This window comes from Adiantum capillus-veneris, chromosome 6 (assembly GCF_014529385.1).
Source record: "Adiantum capillus-veneris isolate H3 chromosome 6, ASM1452938v2, whole genome shotgun sequence".
Classification (NCBI taxonomy): Eukaryota; Viridiplantae; Streptophyta; class Polypodiopsida; order Polypodiales; family Pteridaceae; genus Adiantum; species Adiantum capillus-veneris.
In genome coordinates, this window is record NC_140936.1 from 20,225,730 (window position 1) to 20,245,863 (window position 20,134).

The 20,134-nt window shown below is 40.4% G+C and overlaps 1 pseudogene; it reads left to right on the forward strand.

Annotated features, from left to right (window-relative positions):
* Nucleotides 1–17,304: 17,304 nt before the first annotated feature.
* Nucleotides 17,305–18,078, forward strand: LOC147455227 (mitochondrial dicarboxylate/tricarboxylate transporter DTC pseudogene; annotated as a pseudogene).
* Nucleotides 18,079–20,134: the final 2,056 nt, after the last annotated feature.

The window sequence follows — 20,134 nt, forward strand, 5'->3', positions numbered from 1 at the left end:
ACCCTAATATGATAGGATAATTAATTATCTTAATATTCCCAAGCTTAATTACAACAATCAATAGAGAATATTTAAGTAAGAGAGGATTTATGAGTATACATAGGCCTAATCTTTAATTTATTAAGAAAATAGATTAATCTAGCCTTGCTAATTAAGAAGGATTAGGATAATTACCGTTTAAGTTAATCAACTAGAGCTTAATCTCTAGTGATTTCTGCGTAGAGGTCTCTCTAGATGAGAGAGAGTGTACCAAGGCTCTGAGTCTGTCTGAAATTGTGAAGCAAGGGTCATATTTATAGGTTTCTGGGCACTCATAGGCTGGAAAATGGTAGTAACTTGCATCCCAAGCAGTCCTACAGGTGAAAAAATATCCCCTACTGCTAAATCAAGTCTGGGAGAGTTCATCATTACCCCACACAGCCCCCCTCAGCTTCCAGAATCGATTTTTACTATTTTCACTGATTTTTAATGATGAAAATTGAAAATATCAATAATTTCTAAAACCTTAGGATAAGAAAGTCTTTGTTAACAATATTTATTGAAACCATCCAATTTTTCTTAACTAATTGAATTCCTAGTGTAACCTTTCAGAGCCTGTAACTTTTCCAGATTTTATCGGAATTCTATTCTGAAAATTTCTAGCCCAGGGTTTGCTGTGCTTAAGATTCCAAAAATACCAATATTTGTCATGGTCGGACAATTCTACATTGATTTTTCAATAATCATATCAGTTGAATTAGCTTTACACAATCTTTAAGGTTTCAGAAGTTGAAAACCTTACACATGTAGACCCTATACTCCCCAAGAATGTCCATGTCAATATCCTACCCCTTGGATTCACTAAAGACCCTACCAAGCCATCACCCTCTGAAGTTCTACTATCCGTTGGTTGGAGTCTTAGCAAAGTACAAGAGGTGAAACGATATATGCAATCAGTTAGGGAAAGGGAAATTGAGAGCCTATGTATAATAGAGCAACATCAAGCCTTGAAAGAAAAGGCCCCTATGACAACAAGCATGCCAGACAAGCAAACAAGTGCTCTTGAATTAGTAGTTACTGAGGGTCAAACCATAGGAAACCATAATGCCTCCACTTCAAGGGGAATATCCAATACTCCAGGCTTAGAGGGGGTATTTCTCATTGAAAATTGGGAGTATGACCTGCATACCAAGTCTTTGACTGTCCTGTACATGGGAAACACATACCATGTGGGTTGGTGAGAGGTTGTACAATTTACATCTAGTGCCACAAGTCTAGAGGAGCGGCAGCGGATGGTCTGTGATGTCATCCACGGGGTTGTCCAATTGGAGAGGCAAAATAAGGGAACTAACATTCCTTCCATGGGTCCTATGAGATTCTTGGATACGGGAAATGAAAAAAAACCAACCGTATGACAAATGGAGACTCCCTTAGTAAGTCCCATGGATCCTTCACATTAGGAAAAATTTGGACTAAAAAATGAGCCTTGTAAGAATTGTTGATGTGGCATAGCTTTCAAAAAGTGGGGATTGGTATTTGCGAATAAGATCCAAACTTGTCGGAGGTTGGATATTTAGGATCTACTCTTCAAATGCTATCTATTGATATATAGCATGCATGTATTGGACATTGCCTTCATGTAGATCTAGAAAAAGGTGATTTTAGATTATTGTAACGGTAACAAAACCTGGCTGATTGAAAAAAAATGGCATAACTTTCATAGAAGTCATCCAAACTTTTCGGACCTTGGCTCTTTAGAATTCATTTTTCAAGAACTTTCCAATGATAGGTCATATCATGGGGTTCTAAGCAATATTTAGAGGGGTCTACCGGGTTGCTTTCTTTTGTACAACTTTGATGATGTGGCACTCTTAAAAGGCCCAAAAATGAGTTCAAAATTTTTCTAATGTATGCTATTTTTCCTAGAGTCTCGATACTGTCTGAGCCCACAAGCGATAGTTTTACCTTTACAAATTTAGCTCATTTTTTTCTCGAAAACACTATGGCTACTATGCCTATTCTAGTAATGAGCATGGCAAAAAGTACACCCTCAACCTCATTCATTAGTAAAGCACCACTACCTAGTAGCAAAATGCCTACAACAATAGCTAGAAGTGTATATCAATCATAGGTAACTACTAGCCCTCATGCCCATGTAGCTCCTACACCCCCAATTGTTTTGACAGCTTATGCTCTACGACCACCTTATCCAAGCCCTTATTCTAGTGGGTCCATGACAGGCAGCATTAACATGTCACATCTTGTATCTGCTATGCCTAGGGCCACAAATATGAACTTTGAGCCACCACATGGTGCAACATCGTACCAAACTTGGAACCCAAGAATCGCTCATATGCCAAACCCCATTCCACATGTAGTCTAGAGAGTGCCTCTGCCCACTATAGCTGCTCACTTGGGTGACTTGGCAGCATTTTCTTAAGCTATCACATGAATCTATTGCTAAAATTATGCATAACTGGCCTGATAGAGAGCCTAGAAGTAAGGCAGTACAAGTGGCCAAGATCACACAAAATTTCAATGGAGACAGAGATGTTAGAAAGCATATTGAGGTATTTCAACACGTATGTGCTTCCTTGAAAGAGCACAATGAACTACCTAAGTGCCAGACTTTAAGCTTAACTCTAAGTGGGAAGGTGGAGGATTCATATGTAACCCTAAGGAATGAAGAGCACACGCACTATCCTACTCTTAGGAGTTTTTTCTTGAAAGAGTACATACAAGAGGGAGTGCCTTGGGGCATAGCATCTCAGCTCTAGAAAGCCCAATGGGAGGAAAGTGAGCCAGTGAGAGACTTTATTAGTCACTTGAAGCATCTGAATTCTTGTTGTAATCCAAATGAGCATTTCAACAATGAACCAGCTGCTTGATGGATTCATTAGGGGACTACGACATGTGGAAATCTATAATGGCCTAATCATTAGAGGTATCACTACTTGGAAAGTAGTCACCACCAATGCAATCCAATTGGAAGACAATCTAATGATTGAAGGAGAAAGAGTGTCTATTGAGCCAAAAGCTACCAGCTTGCAAGCAATTGGTGGACATGAGCCAATGACCCTAAAGCCAATCGTGAAAGAGCCAAAGATATCTCATATGACTTAGGCCAATCTCACCAAGGCTATCCAAGAAAGCCTCAGGGGTAATTGTACTCCACTATTTGTTTGGGACTGCATAGCCCCAAATGCCCTACCTTAGAGTGAAGTTTAAAGAGACTTGCAATGTGTGTGTTAGGTATGGCCATCAAGCTAAGGATTTCCTACTGCTTAAATGCATAATGGAAAATAGATCACCCTTAGCATGGACAGACTTGCCTCAACTTCTTGCATTAATGCTTGCCCCACCCATTGAGAAACCTTCACAGCATAGGGTCCCTAGAACACAAAATGTTGTCCCAACCACACCATTACCCCCTTGACTACTAGGACCATAGCCTCTACATCCAAGAGTTATCCCTAGGAACCAAGTAGGTTGTGAGCCATCTAGTACTTATTTGGGCTGCAAAGATGACATAGACTTGGGTATCACCTACGAAGTAGATACTCTTGAGGAGTGTCCCCAATACTCCATGGAGGACCATTGGGGACAAGTCAAGTCTCTATAGCAATCTACTACTCTTGTAGCAAGAGGACAAAACATCAATATTTTTGCCAGGAGACCGCCTCTTCAATGGTATGAATGTGGTGGACCACATTGCGTAGCTGAGTGTCCTGTTAGAATGCAATGGAATGTTGCACCAGTGCAAACAAGTCAAGGGAGCACATCGGAAACGCCAATAATCACCTGTAATTGTTGTGGCATAGAAACTTTGATTTCATAATGCCCTGATAATCCAAATGCACCAAAGATTACACCATTGAACTTGATCAAGATTACCAATGGGGCACCTTAAACTACACCTGTAGTACCAGTGAACGCACTCACACGGTTGATTCTCCAAAACCAAAATTACATCCTTGAAGAGGGATATGTTACATCAACTAGCGGAGTGATAAAGACGATAACATGAAGGAAGAGATCACTAAAAGCTATGAATTCAATCCCTAGGTCAAAGAACAACATAGGGACCAATGATGACCTCGTGTATATGAAAATGATCTTGAAGATGATTTTGATTCAATAGAAACCATGGAGACTAAAACTGCCACCATAAGAGAAAAAACCAATGAGGGCCACCACGAGAGAAAATCAAGCAAAGAAACGATTAGGGGAAGACATAAGGAAACCACCCCCATACCACTGATGGTGCAACGAGTGTCTTCAAGGCTAACCAAATCAAGCGGGAGCCTCCAAGAGAAGCCACAAGGACCAAAACCCAAGGGAACCACGAAGAAAATTGGGACCTACTTAAACCCTGTAGAGGAGATTGAGCGAGTTTGTTAACCCTCACGGACACCCTATCACCTACGTCAAACGCCGTATTATTTCTTTGGTAGAGTCGTGGACCGGACTTGTTGGTCCAATACGTGTGTAGGTGATCACCGATGAGAGGTGCACCACTTATCTTTTTTTTACAGCAGTTGTGTAACGATCGGCCACTGTGGACGTCCATGTGTGAATGGGCCAAACTCTTATAAAAGGTCCATTTGACCTAAAAATCCTCATTCTCTGAGGTGTAAGCTAAGAAGTTCCTCTTGCTCCATCTTTGTATCCTTCTCCTTCATATGTGTGTGTGTATGCTAGAGAGAGAGAGAGGGGGGGGGGGGGGGAGAGAGAGAGAGAGAGAGAGAGAGAGAGAGAGAGAGAGAGAGAGAGAGAGAGAGAGAGAGAGAGAGAGAGAGAGAGAGAGAGAGTGTGATCGAGCATTGCGACGACACCTGCGGCGGCGAGGCGGTAGAGTGTGGCATCGGTGGTAGCTCCTTCTTCTTTACATCACATGATCCTTCATGACGGTAGCATTGGGAGGTGAGTGAGAGAACATTGTTCTTTGAGCTTGCTTGGATTCCCTAGCTCTGTGGTTGCAGTCTTTTGAGGCTAGCACACAGTGCACATACAAGTTCCCAGCCTTTGACACATACAACAAAGCGTACATTTTCGGCACCACTGCTGGGGACAGCCTTCCATTAAGCTTGAGGATCACTCAATGCTACCTCTGGAAGCCTTTTTTCCATATGTTTTTCTGCTTTTTGTTGAGTTCTGTGAGAATTGTTGAGTGGCTGCAAATGGCAGATTAGCAGGTTTTTTGTTAACTATTGTTAAGTGACTGTAATGTGTACTTTAAGAAGGTTTTTGTTAGATATTTCTAGTGGTTGTAAGCTCTAATAGTGTTGCATTGTACTTGTTTTTGTTAGTTTTGCAAGGTTTGTACCGTGCAGGTGTTAGTAGAGCTGTTAGTGAGTGTAGACAGTGAGAAGTAGAGTAGACAATGAGCAACAGATTTGACTGTGTGTGAGTGTGCAATTCTGTGTTAGACAATTAATTAGCTGTTAATTAGTTGCAAGGAGGTTAGGCAGAGCTCCTAGGAGCTGCTGAGTGCGCATGGGAGCTCGATGTCCACGTCATTATCCTCAATAAAAGTTTTTTTTAAATAAAATAATATTTTCTTTCAAAAAAATTGAAAAAAAAGTGGCCTAAAAAGAAATTCAAAAATTAACTTTAAAAAAAGGAAGGGATCGGGATCTTTTCCCAAGCCCAAGCCCAATCCCAAGTCCTTAGTCTTATGATTACTACTCACACTACTTTATATATAAAGACTAGGATCTCAAGGGACGGGAGGGCATGTAGGACAAGTTCCTCAAGTTCTCCACCATTCCCCTCACACTCACCCTTTGGACTTACTAATTCTAGCCTTCCCCCCACCTAGGAAAAAACTAGTTTTAGGATTTCGAGGGTTGTACGTAACTGAATCGGGGGCTGTAAAGCACGGCACATCCCCCTAGCTAAGATGCTCATTTTGAGCAGTCACATGCTATATTCCGTGGCTCGGTTAAAAAAGGGACCAAAAATACAAAAAACATTTGGGTTGTAAAATCCTAAAAAACTAGGTGAGCGGCCTTCAAGGGCACTCACCAAAACCTCTAGAGTGGTGAGGTCACATGCACCTAAACTCTGGTCGTGTGCTAAAAGATGAGCATATCAAGAGTGTCTCCATTTATGCGGGCACTCATTATTCCTCTACCTTAGGCTCTAGGCCCTCAGCGGGAGCCCAGGGTAGTACCACTCAGGCCCCACATATTGCATCTAGTGACTCTTCCTTTGACTACGACGTCATGTAGGGTTATCAGATGCCTAATCTTGATAGTTCAAGCTAAGACATGCATGCCATGGGCCCACAGTCTAGGCCAAGAATTCTTAGAAGCTTGAAGGAAACCTTTAGTAGAGCCACCCGCTCCGAACATGGGGCTAATGATGTAAATGAGGGGGGTAGGAAAGTAAATTCTCCATTCATGACAAACGTAGACCCTATGCTTCTGGAGAGTGTGCACGTGAGTACTCCATTTACTGCAACCCCTGACTCTTTAGAGCTATTCCCCTCCGAGGTTATATTACCTGATGGTCGAAGCCTTGCCAAAGTGCAAGAGGTTGAGCAGTATATCATTGCGGCTAGGGAAAAGAAAATTGAGAGCTTACGCAAGGTGGAACAACGAAGAGAGTTAAAAGAGAAAGACCCTATGTCAATATCCCTACTAGGAGAGCAATCGAGTGCTCGTGAATTAGCGACCATTAAGGGTCAATCCATAGAGAGCTGCATTGAATCTAGTTCAAAGGTCACCCCTAGCACCTCAATCCTAGATGGAGCGTTCCTAAATGAGAATTGGAAGTACGAACTACAAGCAAAAACTCTAACTAACCTATACACAGGTCACACCTATCACGTGGGTTGGTTAGATGTCCTACAATCCACAACGGGGCTAGTGTTGATGATCAACAACAAAGAGTTTGTGAGGTCATCCATAGAGTTATTCAGCTAGAGAGACAGAACAAGGAGATCCACATGCCTTCAACAGGTCTCATGAGATTCTTGGATACAAGGAAGGCTAAACAACATACCTTATCCCAAATGGAGAATCCCTTGGTAAGTCCGATGGATCCTCAATATGTTGTTTTTCCAGGGGTCTCAATGCAATTTGCGCCCACAAGTGATAGCTTTTACCTTTCCAAGTCTATCTCATCTTTCCCTCAATGCAACCACCAATACCATGCCTACCCCAATGATGGCATGCCAAGATACACACCATGGACCTCATTTGTTAGAAAAGCACCGCTACATGGTATCTCAATGTCTGCAGCAGTACCTACAAGTGTGTACCAATCGTATACACCTATGGATCCTCGTACTCACGTAGTTCCTACCCCTCCCATTGTCTTAACAACCTATGCTCCACAACCACAAAACCCAAGCTCTTATTTCAATGGACCATACCGGCTAGCATTAGCATGTCACATTCGACGTCTGCTATGTCTAGGGCCACACATATGAACTTTGGACCACCACATGGCACAACACCGTACCAAACTTGGAACCCAAGGGCTTCCTATACTCCAAGCCCCATGCCAATACCTACTCCACATGTGAGTCTGGAGCGCCTTCGCCCATGGTGCCTGCTCACTTAGGTGACTTCACAACATTTGCTCAAGCTCTCGGGGGGTTCACTATTCACTACCCCCTATATAGCATGCATTCGTGGGGTATTGAAAAAACCCCTCTTTTAACATGTATGAATGAATAAAATGACCCCTTATTTTAGGAAATTTTTTCAAAATTGAATATAAAAATCCCTCATTTTAATGTATCTTTGTTAAATTGCCTAAAATTTTTGCATTTTAAAACCCCTCCTTTCGAACTCACGTTATACATTAACATGATTACATAGTGCATCCCCCGAGCTCAAGCTATCGATCGATCTATTGCTAAGAATATGTGTAACACGCCAGATAGAGAGCATAGAAGTAAGGCAATACAAATAGCCAAGATCACACAAAAATTTAGTGGAGACGGGGATGTAAGAAAGCATATCAAAGTGTTTGAACAAATATGAAATTCTCTAGGAGAACACAATGACTTGCATAAGAGTAATACTTTAAGTCTAACCTTAAGTGGGAAGGCTGGGGATTGGTATAGAACCCTAAGGGTGGAAGAAAAAATGATTTAAACTACTCTTAGGAGACTGTTCTTGAAAGAATACATACGAGAGGGAGTACTTTGGGGTGTAGCATCTCAGCTCCAGAAAGCCCAACGAGAGGAAGGAGAGTTGAACACAATGACCTGCATAAGAGTAATGCTTTAAGCCTAACCTTAAGTGGGAAGGCTGGGGATTGGTATAGAACCCTAAGGGTGGAAGAAAAAATGATTTAACCTACTCTTAGGAGACTGTTCTTGAAAGAATACATACGAGAGGGAGTACTTTGGGGTGTAGCATCTCAGCTCCAGAAAGCCCAACAAGAGGAAGGAGAGTTGGTGAGAGACTTTATTAGTCGCTTGAAGCATTTGAATTCTCATTGTAATCCAAATGAGCGCTTCAATGATAATCAATTTCTTGATAGATTCATTAGGGGATTATAACATGAGTATATCTACAATGGCCTAGTCACTAGAGGCATCACAACTTGGGAAGAAGTCACCACCAATGCGATCCAATTGGAGGATAATTTAATCATTCAAGGAGAAAGAGTGTCTATTGAGCCTAAATCTACTAGCTTGCAAGCATTGGGGCATCAACCAATGACCCTAAAGCGTATAGCTAAGGAGCCAAAGATATCTAAGATGACTTTAGAAGATTTCACCAAGGACATTCAAAAGAGTCTTAGAGACAATCGTGCTCCGCAAAACAATCATCTGTATCCAAGAAGGGAGCAACAATGGTGCTCAATATGCTATGGTCTACATAGTACCAGTGAATGCCCTACTTTTAGAGTAAAATTTGGAGACCAAAATGACACTAGGAAAGAAACAAACAACAAAGATTGTCATGAGCCACAATGGCCATGACCCAAGAAGAAGATAGGAACTTACCCAAACCCTATAGAGGAGATCGAGCGAGTCAAGCAATTAAGGAGTTTGGTAGAAGATACCCAAAGGGATCTAGAGCCAGTACCTAGGTAGATCTAGATTACAGACACAGTTTTCCCTATGTAACAACAACCTCACAAAGTCCATAGACCCCTAGCCATACCTAGTGTCATCCAAGAAGAAAGTGACTTAAAATCATGGGAAGGTGGGCATACTCACTTCTTGTTGGAAAGAATGTTTATAGAGGGAATACCTAACCCTATTGAAGAAATGGAGATCCCATCTTTCCCATGTCAAGGGACTAAAGCCTAAAAGGTGCTATTAAATATTCCCAAATTGATGGATTTCATGGCTTCAGAAGTTAGAACCACGATCATATCCAAACTATATGGAGACCCCAAGCTATTCTTAGCTCTTTGAGCTTTCCTCAATGGAGAACTGAAAGTTGGGCTACCAAAATTTGCACAGATGGAAGGATCTAGGGAGATGCCAATAGAGGAGGAACACTTAGATCCAACCCAACCTAGATGAGAACTATGTTGTAGAAATACCTATTAACAAGTTGGGACAATACTTTGAGGGCGATGAATCCAATGCAACCATACCAATCACTACCAAGGGATTAACTGTGAAAGGAATCCATGATGGTGGCACTGGGGTTAGCATTGTGACTAAAAATTGATGGGAAACTATTGGAAGACCTCACTTTGGGACCACAACCATAGTAGTGAAGATGGCCCGTGGATCTATTGTTAAAACTATTGGGATGCTAGAAGATCTCAAGATCAAGATCTTTGGAAACAAAATAAGAAATACCTTCATTGTTATGAATTTCTCCAAGCACACTATGACACGTCCTTTCATGAGGGAAGCAAAAATGGTGCATGATTGGTCTAGAAATCATGTCTACTTGCAGTTCCAAGATTCTGTCATTCGAGTGGATCTTGTAACTGGTCGAGCACATCCTCTAGGAAACATGTTTATAACTGATCATAGATCTGACACCACAGTTCACTCGAACCCATTGCAGTATTGTTACACATGTAAAGTTGACACTGATGTTGGGGAATATTCTCCTTATATGGATGTACTACCTGGGATGATTGAGTTGATTAATGTGGATTGGGTCCATCTAGCAGCAACCATAGACACTTGGCAAAATAGGGGGATGACCTGGGAAACACATGAGGGGGATGAAATGCCACCGCTTGTACCCTTAAATATGATAGAAGCAATGCATATAGTTTCTAATGACCTACAAGATGAAGGCTTGACTGGAATTGGAACCAGTAGCATTTCACAGGACTATAGCCCACACATTTAGAGTCAGAATCATCAATTGAAATTGACTTTGAGGACAAAGAATTTGAGTTAAATCTTAGTGCAAATGTAGGGAGAAACCATTCAAGGCCCAGTGGTACCCTAGATGACAATCTATCTAGGAGAGCAGAGGACACAAGTAGCGATTCATCTAGTGACTCGTCACTAGAAATTGGCCATAATAAAAAATTAGACAAAAAGGGTAAGAGGTATTAGAGGCGACATTATTGAGCAAATGTGTGTGCTAGAATAAATGAAAAGAAATCTACCGTAGAATGGATTAATTATATAGGGGCATGTGATGCTCATTGAAAGTTGGTAGATAAATGGGGTGAATACCTTTTATGTGGTGTAGTCCACAATGCATTGACATCACACAACTAGAGGCTACAGAGAAGCCAAAGTTGAGCCATACCGTAAGGAGATGACAAAATTAAGAGTCAGCTCAACAAGAAAAGGAAGCGTAAGTGAAATCATAGTCCACAGAACAACAAGACCCCACAGATTTACACCCTGCACTCGATCATTTCAATTCCTACACCATGGAGGAGCATAAGATTGTGTATACAAAGGCTCAAAGTAAAACCTATCGATGGAAGCAATGGAGTTTATGACAAGCAAGTGATAGCTGAGGAGATAGAGTTAGCAGACCCAGGAGAAGAGTCCAAACCTGTTTTCATTGCCCAAGATCTGACAGAGATTGAGGATTATGTACTTAAAGAACTTCTCAAGGAATTCAAGGATATATTTACTTGGACATATCATAATATGAAAGGTGTTCCACCTTCTATGGTGCAACACACAATCCCCATGAATAGCATGGCTAAACTACCCTACCGAATGAATCCTAAGTATGCAAAGATCGTTCAAAAAGAGATTGAAAAGCTTGTGAAATGCGGATTCATATATTCTTTTGAGCACTCAAAATGGGTGTCTCTAATAGTGATTGTGCCAAAAAAGAATGGGAAACTCAAAATGTGCATGGATCTCAAGAATGGGAAACTCAAAGTGTGCGCCACTAGGAGGGACCATTATTCCTTGCCATATTCAGAATATGTGCTTGAAAGAGTTGCAGGAAAGGAAGCTTATAGCTTTTTAGATGGGTACTCTGGCTACAACCAAATCACAATTGCGCTAGAGGACCAAGCTAAAACGACTTTTACAACCAAATTTGAAGTGTTCGCATTTTGTGTTACGGCTTGTGGCTTAACCAATGCCCCTGCTACTTTTCAAAGATTAATAAACACTGCTTTTAGAAAATATTTGAGGGAGTTTTGCGAAGTATGCATTTTCTTAAACCCTTTCAAATACTAATTTTGGGTTAAACATGGAATCATTTTAGGTCATATAGTGTCCAAAAATGGGATTTCCAAAGATGAAAGAAAAATTAAAGCCATTGTTGAATTGCCACCACCTACAAACTATAAAGGAATTCAAAGTTTCATGGGCCATGTTGGTTATTACCGATGGTTTATTTTAAACTTTGCCAAGATAGCTCGTCCTTTGTACAAGCTTCTTATTGAGTTCCACTGGACCGCGAAGTGTGACCATGCTTATGAGTCACTAAGAAAGACCTTGACAAGCGCTCCCATTCTACGAATGCCCCAATTGGAATGTAATTTTCCATGTGCATATTGATGCATTGAACTTTGCTATTGGGTGTGTTCTAGCTCAACCAGGAGAATATAAACTAGAATACCCCATTAGCTTTGCAAATCATCAATTGAATGATGCTGAGAGAAACTACACCACTATAGAGCGGGAGGGTTTAGCTATGATTTACACAGTGAAGAAATTTTGCTACTACCTTCTGATCAACAAGTTTATTTTCTATGTTGATCATCAAGCCTTGTTGTATCTAGTAAATAAACCTTGTTCTACGGGAAGAATTACATGATGGTTGTTAATTCTTCTTGAGTTTGATTTTAGCATTGTGGTGAGACTTGGTAAAATACATGTCATAGCGGATCATTTGTCTCGCATACCCAATGGTGAAGCCCCTACTGGAGTCGATGATGAATTTCCCAATACTTCCTTATTTCTAGTCTAGACCATGTATGAATGGAGTGAAAAGATTGTGAACTTTCTAGTTAATGGTTTTCCACCTAAAGAGCTTTGTAAGGATATAGCTCAAAAACTGTTAAAAGAATGTGAACCTTATTCTCTCATTGCAGGAACTCTCTAGAGGCTAGGGAATGACGATATTCTTACACGTTATGCCCGTGAAGATGAGTATTTATACATACTGCAAGAAGCCCACATGGGTATAGCCAGTGGACATTTCTCAAGGAAACTAACTGCTAGAAAGGTGTTGCAATCAGCCTATTGGTGGCCTACCTTATTCAAGGATGCATCACTTTTTGCAAAAGGATGTGATGAATGCCAACATTACAAGATCACACAACAAAAGGATAAGAGGCCCTTACATCCTATTAAAGTGACTCAACCACTTAAAAAAAGGTTTAGACTTTGTGGGCCCAATTAGTCCTGCAGTTCGTAACACTCAATCTTGATATATTATCGTTTTCACTGACTATGTGACAAAGTGGACGAAAGCCAGGGTGACACGTAACGTTGATGCAAGGTCAGCTGCCAAGTTCCTCTTTGAGAATATTATTACAAGATTTGGTTGTCCCTTGGAGATTGTGAGTGACAATGGCACTCATTTATAAATGGAGTGATAAAAGAACTCACTATCAACTTCATGATAGCTCACCATAAGTCCACACCTTATTATCCATAAGAAAATGGCTAAGCTGAGATTACCAACAAGAATTAATTTCTATCTTGACCAAAATGGTGGAAGCTCATCGCACAGATTGGGATTTGAAGTTGACGTCAGCTCTACGGGCTTACCGTACTTCTTACAAAGTGGCTATTAATTGTACACCATTCAAAATGGTATATGGCCAAGAAGCAGTTATGCCATGGGAGTTTGTAATTCCTATTCTGCACGTAGCTTCGCAAGAAGTTTGGGATGGTAACCCTTTAGTTGAGCGCTTATATATCCTTGAGAGATTAGATGAAGAAAGACAATTGGTTGTGCAAAATGCACTTGTGGAGAAAGATAGGAGGAAGAAATGGTTTGACCGTCATCTAAAGGACAAAGATATCAATGTTGGCAATAAAGTCCTTATGTATGGAGTGAAAAACAAGAAGAAAAAGTTGAGATATGTGGAAAAAGGACCATATACAGTATGTGAAATCACCCCACAAGGAACCATTTGTGTGGAGCCTCTTGATGTAGTTGAAACCATTGGATTACTCAATGGTAAAAAGATATTATGATCCTTTAAGCCAAGAGGAGCTACATGTTATCCATAAAAAACGGTAGCCAAGGCACAAATAGAATTGAAGAAGATACAAGCTTAAGCTGAGACTATGGAGCGACAACAACGCATAAGACGCCAATGAGAGGCCAACCTTGGAGTTACACATGAATTCCACGTTGAAAGAGAGGATGATTGGTTGGACTCTGACACACCTCTACGATACCCTATTGAGCTAAATAGAGACTATGGAAAAGTTCTATATAATGCCTTGTTAGACATGGGTGCTAAATATAATCTGTTGTCATACTGAGTGTGGTGTCAGTTGGGAAAGCCATCCCTATCTAAGAGTACTATCCAAGTCAAGGGTGTCAACAAGAAAAAAACTGAAATTTTTGGTATCTAGCACACTTCTATCAATTATGACATGGTGTTGTAGCTCAAGACTTTTTGGTCATGCCTCTTGGAACTATCGAGGGTAATATAAACCTAGGATGCACGTGGATGAGAGACACCAAATGCACTATTGTTGGAGGACTGGGGGTGTCACAACGCAAAAACCAACTCTTATCCCGGCCACTGAAGCCATAGTCCCTGAGATATTGCCTCTTAAGGAAATAAAACCCAAAACATTGTATGTCCAAGAGGTTGAATCATATGTCCCCATAGCCCAACCCTCTAGAGATTCAACTTCTGTAGTTGAAATAAAGCTTGAGACACATAAGACCCATCCTAATACAACAAAGAAAACATACAAGTGGGCCCCTAAAGCTTCTTTACTGATCATTGCTAGTAGTGCTAAAAAACAGGAGCCTTGTAAGAGATGTCCCACTCGCCCAAGAAATGTAAAGAAATGTTGTGTTGGATTTCAAAAAAACTATTGGAAGCCCAAGGCTACTATGAAGGAAATGATCAAATCTAGGTGCCAAAACGTAAATTGTGCTCTTACATATCACCTAACCCATGTGAGATGAATCTTGTAACTCCAAAATGAATTGAAGATCGCAGAAAGAAAAAAATCATGGAATGCTACACACTGCTCCAAAGCTAGTTTGGGTACCAAAGAAAGAACTATTTGTTACACCTAGCTCAGGAATAGGGAGGTCAAATGAAGCTTCTTGCTCTTCATGTAGTTCATATAGGAGATTTGACACAACCTCCACCTACCATTGTACATATCCATACAAACAAGAAAGAGTTTGCACCTCCCCTTGTAAGTTCACCACCTACAACAACGTTTCAAATAAAATCATGGGAGAGTACCTTACCACCCTTGCAAACTAAATGCAGTTGTGCAACAATCGGCCACTGGAGGCACCCTTGTGTTAATGGACCAAACTCTTATAAAAGCTCCATTTGACCTAGAACTCCTCATTCTTTTAGGTGTAAGCTAAGAAGTGCTCTTGCTCCATCTCTGTCTCCTTCTCCTTTGTGTATGTGTGTGTATGCTAGAGAGAGAGAGAGAGAGAGAGAGAGAGAGAGAGAGAGAGAGTATTGCACTGAAGTCATCAGTAGAGAGAATCATCGGTGGAAGTTCCTTCTTCGCAACACAGGATCCTTCACGACGACAGCATTGGGAGGTGAGTGACACCCCATTGTTCGTTGAGCTTGCTAGGATTCTCTAACTGTGTGTTTGCAGCCTTTTGAGGCTTGCACATAGTCCACAGGCAAGTTTCCAGCCTTCGACACGTACGCCAAAGTATACAAAGTTAAGCATTTAAGGAATTTGGTAGAGGAGACCCAAAGAGGGCTAGAGCGAGAACCTAGGAAGATTAGGACTATAGTTACAATGTTCCCTACACAACCGTAACCTCAAGGAGATCCCAACCCGCTAGCCATACCTACTACCATCTAGGAAGGAATTGAGTCAAAACATCAAAAAGTGGTCATACACCTTTCTTGATTGAAAGAATGTTTAGTGAGGGAATACCTAACCCCATCAAAGAAATGGAGATCCCATCTTCACTAGCCTTAGGTCATGGAGTAGAATCTCAAAAAGTGCCCTTGAACATTGCCAAATCAGCGGATTTCATGGCTTCTGAAGTCAGAACCACTATAATGTCTAAATTATACGGGGATCTAGAGTAATTCTTAGCTCTTCAAACATTTCTTAATGGAGAACTAAAAATCGGCCCACCACAATTTGCACAAATGAGTAGGTCCAACAAAATCCCAATTGAGGAGGAATTCTTGAACCCACAGCCCAAACTAGATGAAAGCTCAATTATTGAAATACCTGTTAACAAGTTGGGGAAATACTTTAAAGGCGATGAATCTAATGTAACCCTATCAATCACTACTAAAGGATTAACTGTTCAGGGAATCCTTGATGGTGGTATAGGAGTGAGCATTGTAACAAAAAGCTTTTGGGAATCTATGGGAATACCTCATCTTGAAGTCACAAACATGGTGGTAAAAATGGCCAATGGATCTATTCTTACGCCTATTGGAACGCTGAAAGATCTCAAGATCAAGGTCCTTGGACACAAGGTAAGGCATACTTTCATCGCTATGGCTTCTCCAATTATCCTATGTCATTTGAGATGATCTTAGGGAGTCCTTTCATTAGGGATGAAAAAATGGTACATAATTGGTCTAGAAATCACGTCTACTTATAGTTCCAAGACTCCGTCATTTGGGTTGATCTTGTAAGCGATTGAGTGCACCCATTAGGGAACATGTTTATAATTATATCTGACATATCCAGAACTGACTGATCAATAAAAATATATCAAGATAGTTGATGAGCTAAGGAAATGGTATGAAGGAGCCACAACTCAATGGAAAGCCTAAAATCAAGTCCTAGACAAAGCTACAAAGAAAGGTCAAGTTAATAATTTGGTAAAATCTCTATATAAATTCAAGATGAATATGGAATAGTGGTATGTTCAAATTTTTTGACTAATCAAGATTACCAACCAACTACTCTAACTCACAATAAAGGCATCCAAGAAGGCATTCTGAATCACAATTTAGAGAAATGGTTGAAATCCTCTATGAAGCCCAAATTAAATATAATCAGCCACTTCCTCAAGGTTGGATATATACAGCCTCCTATTGTCACAAGATGGCTAGAGCTAGGCTTCTTACAGTCAAGAGAACCTTATATGACCCTAATACTAAAACCTGGAATGTGTTAACTCCATATGAAGTCAAATGAAGATGGTTTGGAAGGACCAACTGGAACAAGAAGCACTGTACCATGTCATTCAAAGAAATAATGTTGGTCCTAGTATTCAAGAGGCTCCCAATGTGCCACCAATAGTACTCTACATACCTCTGAGGAAGAAGGCTCTCGATAAAAGGAAGCATGTCACTACCCTTACAGAGATTTAGAATGGGTGGCTCAACTAACTAGATTGGTAACTACTAAGGGTAGTTATTGCGGTAACTGGCACAATACACAGTCAGTTAGAGACCCACTCCAAGGGCTATAAATAGGACCCACTACTGAGTTTTGCGAGACTCTACATACTTCACTATCATTTCTTTGTATCTTGGAGCTCTTTAAGCTCTTGTAACTCTAATTAAGCCCATATCATACTTGTCTTTCATTATTGTACTTGTCTAAAAGTAATCTAGATACATTCCGGTCCAATCTCTATTTTTAGTGTCCAGTCTCATTTCCAATTTTGTCTATAATTCAGTTCCAGTTTTACATTTCAGTTCCAATATTATTTGGTATGAAGTTGTAAGCTGATTTGAATTAAGTCTAACTACCAACCTGGAATAGCTGTCACAAGTATTCAACTCATTCCATATATCATTAAGGTGCGCATAGAACTTGGTCAAGGATCTACCTAGAAAGTTGCTAAGAATATGGTCAAGGAAGAGGGGTTTGGAGCATATAATAAGGGTTTTTCAGCAGGTCTCTTGTGACAAGCAACATACACCACATCATGCCTTGGGTCTTTCAAGATTCTAACAACCAAAGCAACTTAAGCCAATGGAGGAAAGCACTTCCTTTGTATTATAAGACTTTATGTGGTTTGAATGCTTGTGCCATCAAGGTCTAATGTAGAAATTCTTCTGATCTCGCTCTCATACAAATGCTAATAACACTTTGTTGTCACTGGCTCAATGCTAAAATTGAAAAAATGTCTTTCATGAGTTCCATTGGGTATCTTCACATGAGTGTGTTCTTGCCTTATGGAAAGGAGTGGCCCTACAATTGTGTGGGATATGTCATTGAACATGGGAATGCTTGCATCTTATGATCAGACTGGGGACTTTTTGAAGGATACCCTTCACCTATCCGAGCTTCCAATAGTTCTTGGTGCAAGTGCATTATTGGAATTTTTCGCTGCCATTTGTAGCCTTCCCTTCGATTACGTGAAGAACCAAAAAAAGAATGCAGCCCAATGCTATAGGAAAGTACCCTATATGGGGCTTCTTGATTGTGCTTTGAAGACCATAAAAGAGCATTGGCAGTTAAGACTCTACACCGGCTTTGGAGCTTACTGTATTTGAATAGCCCCTCGTGTCATTATGAAATGGATTTTCTTGGATCAAATTCAAAATTTAAAGAAGAAAATTGGTTGATAGGTACTCATCAAGGAGTTTTCCTTACTTTCACAAAACTCTAGACAAAACAGATTAGAATTAATAATCTTATAGCTCTCAATTTTGAATTATGTATACTATGGCCCCTTCATCGATAGCATACAAGGATCAACCACGATTCAAGTCAAGAGGGGTGGTGCATGGTGAGCTCTAGAAAGGAGGGTATCCACCCAAAATTTTATAGCCAAGCTTCTACAATGGAGAGTTGGTTATGACCGTAGGTGGATGCATCCCAAATATATTGTCAATGTGTGGTTTGAATTGTGGAAACCACCCCTTCTATCAATGCAAGGAGACTACATTTTTGAAGGATGCCAATAAGGTGGATCATTCCAATTAACACTTTGGAGGGGTCTGCACTTTTGGATGTTCTATGACCCGCTTGATGCAAAACTTGATGTGTGACCTAATAATTTTTTTTTACTAAATTCATCTGAGTTCTGGTGCACATTCGTGACCAAACATTACAAGCAATCAACCCCGGTCAGTCCCCCCCCCCCCCCCCTAAATATGATACCCCCCTCCCTTATTTTTCAGCTAGGGAGAAAAATTATTAGGGCCTACCCCTAACTTATATGCTTATGTAACTTGTAAAAAAATCCCCCTCCCTTGCACTTACATGGTGTGCTAAGTCTCCATGGTGAATTCCCCAGCGTGAGACTGAAAACTAAATATTTGGCGTCGTGATGCATACGTAAATGTGGCATCCAACATCAATTTGATAAAGAGTGACATTGGCAGGATCAACAACATCATGAAGACTCAATTTCAAACCTGTTTCCATGGGAGTGGTAATAGGTTTGAAATCCTGAAGTCCAAACTTACATAGTAGTGTCTCTATGTAACTTGTCTGGCACAAGAAAATACCACCATCACATTGCTCAAATTGTATGACCAAATAATGATGCAACAACAATAATGAAGCTCAAGGCACACAACAAAGAGTGCATGACTTAGTGTTGAATGGAAAGATAGATAGCCCTAGAGTGATGGGTGTACATACAATGCAAGGGGGAAAAAACATCCTAGTGAGGGAAAAAATGCCCCGGTGGTCCTAAGTGTGTGGGGGTTCATACACATCACTACCACATGTATATGGTAACAGGGTGAGCCTCAAATTATTGCTTTCTTCTCTCTTAAAAAATTATTTACTTTTGTACCTGTTCTTAAGCCGCTTTATGCATCTAAGCCATTTAGTTTATTTTTTTCTTGCTTCCATCATGTTGCTTTGGCTTGTGTTGCACAATTTTATGAAAAACAATTTGCATGCTAGTGCATATTATAGACACAAATTAAATGATGCAGAGACTTGCTACCCATGGGTAGAGAGAGAATGCCTAGCCATTGCAGAAGGGGCTAAAAAATTTCATACATATTTAGCCACTCAACATACTGTTATCTATGTATCTAAGGATTCATTATGCTTGATGATGAATGAGCCTTGAAACAATATGAGGTGGATGCTGAGCTTCATTTTTTTTTTGTTATGAGCTTAAATAAAAAACCCCTGCAATATAAAACCTTCCTTGACTGTTATTCCTGCATGTGATGATGAGCTTGAATGCCTTGAACCGGAATTGCTTTGCCTTGAGCTTTGTAGGGAGTGGTATGACCAAATTGCTAGTTATCTCTCCACAATTGAATTTCCGGCTAAAATGAATATGTAATGCCAAGGTAAAACCCAAGGGGGGTCACAGATCTAAGCCAAGGGCTGGCTGCTAGGCGTGGACAAGGGATTCTAAGTATGGAGGGCCAAGGGCCTATATTATGGGTTGTAGGGTGGAGAATCCTTTATGGTAGTTCCCTCAATCTTACATTGGTACCAGAGCTTATGACTTTTTGAGAAAAGGACGTGGCCCCGGGGGGTTCACTATATTTAAAACCACTATATGATGTGCGTTCAGACTTTTTTCTAAAATCCCTATTTTGTGAATTTTCTAGGAAATATAACGAACCCTTTTCTTTTAAATTCTGTAATTTTTTTTGAAATTTGTAAAAAACATATCCTTATGTAAATTTATTTCTGTAAGTTTTA